The sequence below is a fragment of the Lampris incognitus genome, chromosome 4 (assembly GCF_029633865.1).
Source record: "Lampris incognitus isolate fLamInc1 chromosome 4, fLamInc1.hap2, whole genome shotgun sequence".
Taxonomy (NCBI): domain Eukaryota; kingdom Metazoa; phylum Chordata; class Actinopteri; order Lampriformes; family Lampridae; genus Lampris; species Lampris incognitus.
In genome coordinates this window covers 42453938-42465031 of record NC_079214.1, presented here as the reverse complement: position 1 = coordinate 42465031, position 11094 = coordinate 42453938, and positions in this window count along the sequence as shown.

Below are 11094 nucleotides of genomic sequence, written 5' to 3'. Positions count from 1 at the left end.
AGTGGCCAGTGAGTGTATGTGTGTGTGTGTGTGTGTGTGTGTGTGTGTGTGTGTGTGTGTGTGTGTGTGTGTGTGTGTGTGTGTGTGTGTGTGTGTGTGTGTGTGTGTGTGTGAGTGAGTGAGTGAGTGTGTGTGCGTGCATGTGTGTCACCAAATGACATTCTCAGTAACTGTTCTGTTCTATTGTGTAGATCACATACACCATTAATGCACCAACCATAACTCCCTTTGATCATATTCAATGTCAAATGTGGATGTAATTCTCCTGATGCCCCCTTAAGTTGCATGGGTTATTGTCTTAACCTTGCAGATAAAAAGGCCCATCGCTGTGCCTACAGCGGCGCTAATGGAAGGCCACTGAAACAGCAGACAGGCAGTTCTGATTCCACGGCTGTCCCCGGGGCATTCATGTCAATGAACCTAGCTTTTGAAGCCTTGTCATGGGCTGCACCCTCTCACTGAAGCTGGGCATCTGTTCCAGCGAGATAGCCTCTCTGCTTCAGCTGTGCATTTTTAAGCAATACTATTCTTCTTCCCCCTGCTTTAAAGGGATCTTAAATAAATTCATGAAACAACTTAATGAGTTTTTTTTTTCCCGTCATCACTTTGCTAGTTTGCACATGGGATACGGTTAGAGGATAGGTTTTGTGTCAAGCATTTTTTATTCACAACTTGCAACATAAGGCTTTCAAGAGATTTCCATAGTTTCTTATTTAAAAATTAGGAAGTGACGGAAAACGGCATTGGATAAATTAATAATCTTAAATTTGATGTCGCTGGTGATACCATCTAATTTGTAGCTTTTTGTCAACTTGCAGTTTAGCATGTAATTTACTACTTTACTGCTGTGTGCCTTTAATCCTAAACAATAAACAAAACACCTTGCTGAATGTGTGCAGTCTGACTAAATTATGTGGTAAGAGCTATCTCGGAAAATATAGCTTGTTTGTAAGAAAACAATTAATTGTTGCATAACCCTATAGTGGAGCACTTTTACAAAACATAATTCATTGATTAATTAATTAACTCTGTGAATCATTGTCTCATTCATGCATTCTTTATTAATTATTTTATTGTAAGACCAGACCGACTGAGGCACCAGTTCCCTATTAAGTCTTGTATTTGTTGGTTCACTTCATTGAGCTTTACTTCATGAACTACCTGGGCTATTGTAGCATTGATATTCAGATTTTTTGTTTGTTTGTTTGTTTTTTTGTTTAACTCGTCAGCTTTTTAACTGAAACATTTATTAGTTTCAGTCTAATTTAGGTAATTTCAGATTTTGTTGATGTCAATTGGTATATTCATATATTAAACATCACTTGGGGTGTCAAAAGCACACTATTTGCAATTCCTACAGTCGTCATTTTAGATTACCACCTACTAAATAGCAAGATGTTCTTGCACACTTATGAAACAGTGAAGTTTGGAAACCTTCCCTGGATATTATAATTGGTATATGTTATGTGTTCAAGGGAGTGGAGGACTTGCATTTTTAATTCGGTTCAGAGAAGACCCAATTGCCCACCTGTGCAGTGGCATTAATTTCCCCTGAGCTAGACAGGCATGATAGATTTACTTCCTTCTACTCACCAGCACTTTCAATACCTTGCCTAATGCTAGACCTTGTCATATTTCAGCATGCTGATCAATTGAGAATAGGGCTTGGGTCAAAGATTAGTATGCATTACAAACAGGAATATCTAAGTGTGCTGAAACAGCTTCCATTCACTCAGGCGTATGGCAGCAGTAGTACGGCTCTGAGCTTTCAGCACTGCTTGAAATTCCAAGTAGACCCCAGTCTTTTGGGATGAGCTTCATGCAGTGTAAACCCACAGAGCTTTGTGTGTCATCCCAACATGTTCTCTTCCCGTCAAAGGTCTCCTTAATCAAAAAGACATTGCATATCCTCTTCTTCTATGCTGCATCCATATGTATGGGCTTAGCGACTTGATAAACGACTTTGTAGCCCTGTCAAAAATAACAATGTGACATTTGAAAGATGTACACACATGAACAAGTCAACTTATATATATATATATATATATATATATATATATATATATATGAACACACACAGACACACACACACACACACACACAGTGAATCACCAAAGTCAGTCTTGGATATATCTTGTGATAACGTACGTACACTGATAGTAGAAATATTAAAATGGAAAATGTACAGCTAAATAGTTTGTGGGGTCCATTTATTTGTCTGTTTTCAAAAGAAGATTTGTTTGATAATTTGAAAAGTCACAGTATTGATTCAGCATTGCACAACATAACACAACAAGTGATTCATGCAGTAAAAAGTGTGGTTTGTTTCTGTGGAGAACAACAGACACTGGTCTCTGGTCTTAGTAACAATGTGCATGCATATCAAATCAAAATCAAATCAATTTTATTTGTATAGCCCAATATCACAAATTACAAATTTGCCTAAGTGGGCTTAACAGCAGCACAACATCCTGTGCTTAGACCCTCTCATCGGATAAGGAACAACTCCCTATAAAAAAACCTTTAACAGAGAAAAAAATAGGAAGAAACCTCAGGGAGAGCAACACAGGAAGGATCTCCCTCCCAAGACGGACAACGTGCAATGGATGTTGTGTTTATGCAATTTACACAATACAACATTGAAAGAGGATAACACAATTATAATAGACTTATAAAATTTATGAAGAAGATGATGCGCAGGATGCCAAGCAGTGTCCAGACACCATCGGAACAGTCCAGGACCAAGCCACGCGACCAAAAAAAACAAAAAATAATTTGCAACACATATGCATGTGGTGCAAATTATATCAAGGACATTAATGAGCATGGTAAAGAAAGGACGAGGATGGTAATTATGCCCCCAGACAACTCCTTTTTCAGACTATACCACAACCTACCCAGCACCTGCTGGAGAGAATTACATCTCCCAGCTGGACTGGAAATACCTGGGGGTATGCCAGGAGCATCTGAAGGAAGACACTAAGGAAAAATACATCTTGGGATGCTCTGCTACCCCTGTAGCCACAATGACCCTGACCCAGAAAACTGACATGAAAATGGATGGATGTAGGTTGCATTTAGCCAAGACAAAAAAAAAAGAAGAAAAAAGTTAAGAGTCCAAAACATTTGCAAGCATTGCATAAGTGAGATTCTCTCATCGACAACACCCTATATTAGTGTTTCTCAACCCCTATCCTGCAGATTTTCATTGTAACCCTGCATAGGTAGACCTGCTTGTACTTACTCGACCAATCATCTCGCAGCACTTAATTATGCAAGGTGTGCAACATCTGACAAAATTCATTGCTGATTGGTTGAATAACTACAAACAGGTACTTATTCAGGGTTGCAAAGAAAATATGCAGGATAGGGGTTCCTTGAGGACTGGGTTGAGAAACACTGCCCTATATAATGGTTTTGCTGTATGATGTATGAATTCCTTTGTCCTGTGGTGAGCATTTAACATGTGAATCTCACATCCCCCTATAACAGCCATTACCAAATTTTTTCAGTCAACACACACCCTCCCACATCCAGACCAGGTTGATGCACCCCAATTCCCCACAACTTCAACTTCAAAAAAAGCAACAACAAAAAAAGCAACATAGCCTATTTATAGCTGCGTTAGAGGCATCAAGTGTGATCATGCAGAAATAATCAGAACACACGTAACAAAAGAGATCAACAATGCACTCTCACATTTGAATGAAATTGAAACTATACTGCAACAAACTTTCAATAGATTGCATCAAAGTTATGCACAAGCCACCGCTTTTAAACAGCAAAAGAGGATGGGTGGGGGCGAGCACACACACGCACACACACACACACACACAAGACTCAGAGGCAGATAGGCCCATCATGAGAGAAGATGGGGGGGAAACGCTGTCATATTTTCAGCTGCATTAAAGAAAAACTGCATCAAGTTTAAATTACAATTAACCATACATAACATAGTGGTTATGGAAATTAGAACACCAGTAATTTGAATCAAATTGCAATAAAGTTACACATGATCCACCACATAAAGCACAAAGAGAATGAAATATTACACCATTACACCACCATTACATTTTTCCTCTCGCACATCCCTTAGAGGCAACTCGAGCATCCCAAGGGGTGCAGTGCACCACACTTTGGGAATCCTTGCACTATGTAATTTTTCTAGCTTTGCCAAGCATGCTTGCCAACACTCATGCCTGAAATAAAAATCCGCACCAGCCCCACCCCAACCTCTAAAACAGCCCACCCTCTTTTCCCACCCAGCCCTCCAGTCCACTAAGACCTAGAGACCTCAACCTCTTCCTCCAACTGTTACTCACTGCAGCCATGTTAATATGATGCAGACAGCCCTGCCAGCACTAGATTATGGCCAACATCCAATCAGTCAGTACTGTGTTTATCATCTGAGTGTTTTCCATGTCCTCAATCATTGTGCTGCCTGGATCTGAAACAGCTGTGTGGCCAACCAGCCACTGGTCATGCCGATAAAGGGAGGGAGACGTCAAGCAGGCGTAACCATAAACCCTCATGGTAATTACTCTATGTGAGATGCTGCAGCCACACAACATTGCAAAAGTTGGCATGTGTTTCAAATTTCCTCTCAACAATCAATTTTTGCCATTCAGTAGAAGCATTTTATGATTTTGTTTTGACAATTTCTGACTGTGCGGCACGGTGGCGCAGTGGTTAGCGCAGTGGCCTCACAGCAAGAAAGTCCTGGGTTTGAGCCCCGGGGTAGTCCAACCTTGGGGGTCGTCCCGGGTCGTCCTCTGTGTGGAGTTTGTATGGTCTGCATGGGTTTCCTTCGGGGGCTCCGGTTTCCTCCCACAGTCAAAAGACATGTAGGTCAGGTGAATCAGCCGTACTAAATTGTCCCTATGTATGAATGTGTGTGTGTGTGTGTGTGTGTGTGTGTGTGTGTGTGTGTGTGTGTGTGTGTGTGTGTGTGTGTGTGTGTGTGTGTGTGTGTGTGTGTGTGTGTATATATGTCGGCCCTGTGTGATGGCCTGGCAGTCTCTCCAGGGTGTCTCCCCGCCTGCCGCCCAATGACTGCTGGGATAGGCTCCAGCATCCCCACGACCCTGAGAGCAGGATAAGTGGTTCGGATAATGGATGGATGGAATTTCTGACCGTCTGCCATCTGAGGTACAACTGAGCCCTGTAGGCCTGTATTAGCAAAGTTACGATGTTGGCAACATTTGTTATGTAACGTCCGCTTTTCCCTGCTATTTTGTGAGAAGCAAACAACTGACATGCAATGTGTCGAGAATTAATAACAAATTTGGTTGTCTTCCTTATACTATTTAGGTTTTATAACCATTGACCTATAAAACAAATTGAAAACATGCTTTGTTATATCAAAATCAAACTGTTAAATCTAAAAAAAAGATCAGCATTGAATACAAAAAATTAATGAATCTTTCATTAGAATAATATACCAGGGCGTCTGGGTAGCGTAGTCGTCTAGTCCATTGCCTACCAACACAGGGATCGGCAGTTCGAATCCCTGTGTTACCTCTGGCTTGTTTGGGCATCCACAATTGGCCGTGTCTAATATACTATTTTCATGACTCATCATTTTCCTTCACTGGTTGACTGTTTAAAGTCCGTTATATACAACCCTTGTGCAGATCTTACAGGGACAGTTCACCCCAAAATCAAAAAAATATATGTTTTCCCTTTTATCTGTAGGGCTATTTATCCCTCTAGATTGTTTTGGTGTAATTTGTCGAGTTCTGGAGATATCGGCTGTAGTGTGTGTTAGAATAATATAATCGTTATTTTTCATATGTAAGTTTTCATCGTCTGCCTTCTCTCAAATACCACAGAACTGGATGGCACTTGGCTTGTGCTGCTCAAAGTGCCAAAAAAAATACATTTGAAAAACTCAACAGTAATATCTCTTTCCAGAAATCATGACCCGGTTATTCAAGATAATCCACAGACCTCGTTGTGAGTCGATTCATGTAGGCATATTTCGGTGTAAGAAAACAATTCCTACATGGAACTGCTCACAACAAGGTATGTGGATTATCTTGAGTATCCGAGAGAAGGCAGACATCCCTATGCCCGGTATCTCCAAAACTCAGCAACTCACACCAATGACCTAGATGGATAAATAGCACTACAGGTAAGAGGAAAAAACACGTATATTTGATTTTGGGGTGAAGTGTCCTTTAACATTGCTGGATGACTCGGAATTTAAATCCTAAATACTACATTACAGATTTGGGCGTTATCTAACACAACTAAAAGGGAACCAAAAGCCTACCAGTTAAATCATTAATGTGTGACCCTGCAGGAGACCCATCAGACCCTGTTATTTTAATCTCATACACTGACTGACTAAGAGGATATTGTGTGTAATTATGGAGATAAGAGAAATTAGAGGCCTCTGCTCTTATTGACTTGTTTAATGCAGTGGACTGTAATCTGTGTTCCTAAAAGCCTATTTTTGTCTGTGGCAGATGTGCATTATGGTGGCATATTATGAGAGATGCTTTTAATCAGGACATTTTTTTGGTCTGGAACAAGCTCTATGAAAAGAGAAACAGAAAACATCTCTCCCTAAGCATTCAGTATGGGGAGCACTGCAATAGAAAGCTGTTGACAGGATTTTATCGTTACTATTAATTATAAAATGATTAGTTAAGTATGCATGCGTGTATGTATGTGAGTATGTATTTATATATCTATTGATCTAATTTATCTTTTATTTCTATCTAATGCCTATCATACTCATAGGGGGACAAATACGCAGAGAACAAAATACTATGTATCCATAAAATCATTACTGATTTAAACATTGATACCAACACCTTAACATACATTTATTTTGGAGTCACATAATGTCTTCAGTCAGCTGAACACCTAAATTAATTTTATAGAAGCAGCTAGTAAAACATCAAGTATCAGCAGTCTAGGTTAGATGTCTCATTATGTGTGTTCTCTACTATTGCTGCTATTACTACTGGATTACTATTACATGTAACGTAATGAAAACAAGCCTTTAAAAGAGTGAGGTCCAAATTATAACTAAATTAGGTTTGGGGCCAAGAGTTCAGTGTGTGCTGGTCACTGTAATGTTTCATCAGGTCATCAGTATTCCTACAGGGTGTAGCTAAATTGGGCAATGTTTCTGACAGAAATAATCTTTTCAGCATCTACCTGATGGAAGACAAAATTATTCACCTCATCCAATTGTGTGTGTGTGTGTGTGTGTGTGTGTGTGTGTGTGTGTGTGTGTGTGTGTGTGTGTGTGTGTGTGTGTGTGTGTGTGTGTGTGTGTGTGTGTGTGTGTGTGTGTGTGTGTGTGTGTGTGTTACATGGTTACATTATTATTGTTATTATTTTTTTTATTTTCCCTCCTTTTTCTCCCCAGTTGTATCTGGTCAATTATGCCATTCTTCTGAGCCATCCCAGCCACTGCTCCACCCCCTCTGCAGGGCTGCAGACTACCACATGTCTGCTCTGATACATGTGGAGTCCCTAGCCACTTCTTTTCATCTGACAGGGGGACGTAGCGCATGGGAGGATCACGCTATTCCTCCCAGTTCCCCCTCCCCTGAAAACAGGCGGCCCGACCGACCAGAGGAGGCGCTAGTGCAGTGACCAGGACACATACTACCTACATCTGGCTTCCCACCCGCAGACACAGCCAATTGTGTCTTTAGGGATGCCCGACCAAGCCGGAGGTAACATGGGGATTCGAACCACAATCCCTGCAATAGACCGCCACGCCACCTGGACGCCCATGTTACATTATTAGTATCCAAACTGAAGTGCTAATCACCAGCGATGAACAGATGTGCAGTCGAACTTGTCAGACACCTTAGAAGAGAAGTGAAGAGTCCTGCCTTTATGATATTGTATGTGCCAGATATCTGTCTTATCCATGTCTGTCCCTTTGTGGCTATAAGACCTTTGCTGGTTTCAACTCCATCATTCCAGGGATTGCCCGTTATGTCAGAATAGGTGTAGTAAATATTGCTTCTTCTTTCTGCTTCTTGAAAAAAAATAAAACCTGAGGTTCATTTGTTGTTTTGAAGGACCGTCTGACCATTTTCAGTGCATGAAAGACAGGAGCTGTGAGCAGATGTTGAGGCTGGTATGAACTTGTGAGTCTACCTTAATTACAGTGGCAGTTTTAATTAGTGTTAAAAGAGCTTTTTGGGCTATCTGACCTATTTTAATCTGTACTGCAGGAAACCTTGTGATCTAAGAATTACGTGTGATTGTTGAATTGCCCCATGTGGTGAACATAACTTTTTTTCTTCAGATTTTCCAGCCTACTTGGTGAAGGGATTACATTGTTTATAGAAATCTCTGTGTGTGTGCACGTGTGTATAGGCAACTTGTGATTGTGATCGAGTATTTTGCTTTTGGAAGAATTAACTGATCGATTGTTGCTTGGTTCAACTGTCGTGTTTACAATCAGATGTGTTTGTTGCGTCGACATACTGGCTGTGCAACACGTCTCCATGGCTGGGCAGAGGAATCTGGAAATGCCCTAACATGTTCAAACTAATTCCAGACACAGGTCTTTCACTTCCAGATGATTACTCTCAATCCAGAGAATTGGCTGCCCTTCTTCTGTCTGGGTTTATGACTGTCTTCAGATGATTGCATTTAAAGCAGATCCAAACAGATTATATAAAGGACCTTACACCAGCACTCCTGCACCTGTTTCCTGCGCTTGATCCATTTTTATTCAACATTTAACCCATGACTGAAGTTTCTCTGTGGGCAGCGCAGGATAGATAATGAGACTGACCCGTGTGGCTGGTGAATTGCAGGCTGGGAGAGAAAGTTTCGGGCGGCTGCTCCTGCTGCTTTTGATTTTTTTTTTTTGGTTTCCTCTCCTTCAATAGAAATCCCTGCCGCTACACTTAGTTAGGACTGTTTCTGCTAGCCTCAGCCTGACCCAGATATGCCATGAGACATTCCCTCAACGCTTCCTGAAAATTAACAGAGTCAGACAGCTAATCCGTATACCACTTAGTACTACTGTGTAAAACCATGTAACTGTAGATTTGGTGAAATATCACTGATGTTTTTTTTTTAAAGAAATGCTAGGTTTGCTTTTAATATGTTCACTCAGTCAAAATCACAAATACAACCGATTAAATGAGTCATTCACCTTTATCTGAATGATTTCCTCAAAAGACAATACATAATTCACATGTCATTTAAATCCTGGTGGTAAATCACATACCCGATTTGCAGGGCCTGTGAGCTTGCAGGGCCCTGCAAATGTATTTGATCTTGATCAGCGGTTGAAGGACTCAGACGGTCAAGGACACTTAGTTGAACTGTAGCTCTTCAATGAATGACTCTCTTTTCTCTCTATGCCCCCCCCCCCAAAGACACACACACACACACACACACACACACAAAACAAACACACAGAGCTTTTAAAAGAATATAAAAAAGGGTAGTCCTAATTCAATGAGGCTGTTTCAATTGGACCGTGTCGTAGTTATCAGTGCATTAGAATGGAGCTCTCTGACAGGATGGTGAAGAGCACAAAGGAAAGACAGTTGTTTTTACTAGCTGCGGTTGGGGAGAGGACTGACACAGGTGTCTGGTCGCTGCCACCAGTATTGTGTTCCCATCTTCTCCACACAAATATGTGAAAAATACCCACCCTCCATATCCCCCCACCCTCAACCCCCATGAAAAGCTTCGTTTTTGAAAAGCTTGTACCAGGGTGAAAAGGATGGGGGGGTCAATGGGTAAGGAGGCGGTGGTGGGGGTGAGGGTTAAGAAGAGGGACAGATTTAAGAAAGACTTACACCCAAGATGCTGGAGGCTTTTTTACTAAGTCTTTGCCCAAAGCAAGCTCCCCTTTCACCCAACAACCTCCCTCTGAACAGCTTCCAACTCTTGCTCTAACCCTAACCCATTCTGCAATCTTTACCCCCCCCCCCTCCCACAACACACACACACAGCTCCTCCTCCTCCTCTGGGACCGCCATTCAGCTCAAGCATAGAATGCCTGAATGTGAGGATGCGCTGGTGTGCCTGCTCAAAGCATATCATTTACATGTGTGGGAAGCACCCACAAAATGCAACCCATAGGACCTTAATGTTTTCTTTTCCAACCTATTCAATGTCTGGGTTTTCACCACAGCCTCCCCATTTTTCATGCGCCACAGGAGTCTTGCTGTGTCTCAGACAAAGCAAACAAGAGGGGACACAGTTGTCCTTATTTCTTACTCCACGGTATTGAAAAGAAATCCCGGGGCATCTCTTGACATGAGTGAGCCATGTATATATTAAGGGTGGTCGACGACAAAAGAGGTCTGTGTTTATTGACTGTTGCATAAGCAGATGGATGGTGAGATGTGTGGCCCTTTGCTCATCTCTATTCACTGCACAGTGTCAACCGGTGGACTTATAGAAACTGTTAGATTTGCTGATTTAGAAATGAACTTGCTTTATAGTGAACGCTTGAATGCTTTTATTTGTTTGTTGTCATATTGCATTTCAGAAAAAGACAAATGCCAATTTTACTTTCTGAAGACTTCATACTGAGTGTTCCCGAGTGGCTGAGCCATACTGCAATTTGTTGATAGCTGTTTTTTTTCATCTATTTTCTTTGCCCACTCACTCCTTTTCAGGGTTGTGGGGAGCTCGAGACTATCCCAGCCCAACATACTTGAGGCAGAAGGCACAGAGACACCCTTTACAGGTCGCCAGTTCTTTGCAGGGACAACACATAGTCTCACAATCACCCCCATTCATAGTCTCCAATTCACCTGACATGTGTGACTTTAGACTGTGGGAGGAAACCAGAGATCCCAGAGGAAACTCATGCAAACACAGGAGGTGCATACAAACGCCACACAGAAGGACCAGGATCAAAATTAGAGATCCTCTTGCTGTAAGGCAACGCTGCAAACCCATGAGCTGCCTAGCTTCAATCACTTTTATTGCAAATATAAGCAGCCTTCATTTACTTCTGTAAAGAAAAAAAATGCTGCTTCCAAAAATAATCACTAATTCTGACCTTGTGTAAAAAAATAAATGTAGACCTTGTTTCCTTTCAAACATAACTTTTTCCCCTATCTGAGTCTCGCGGTTCCTTGG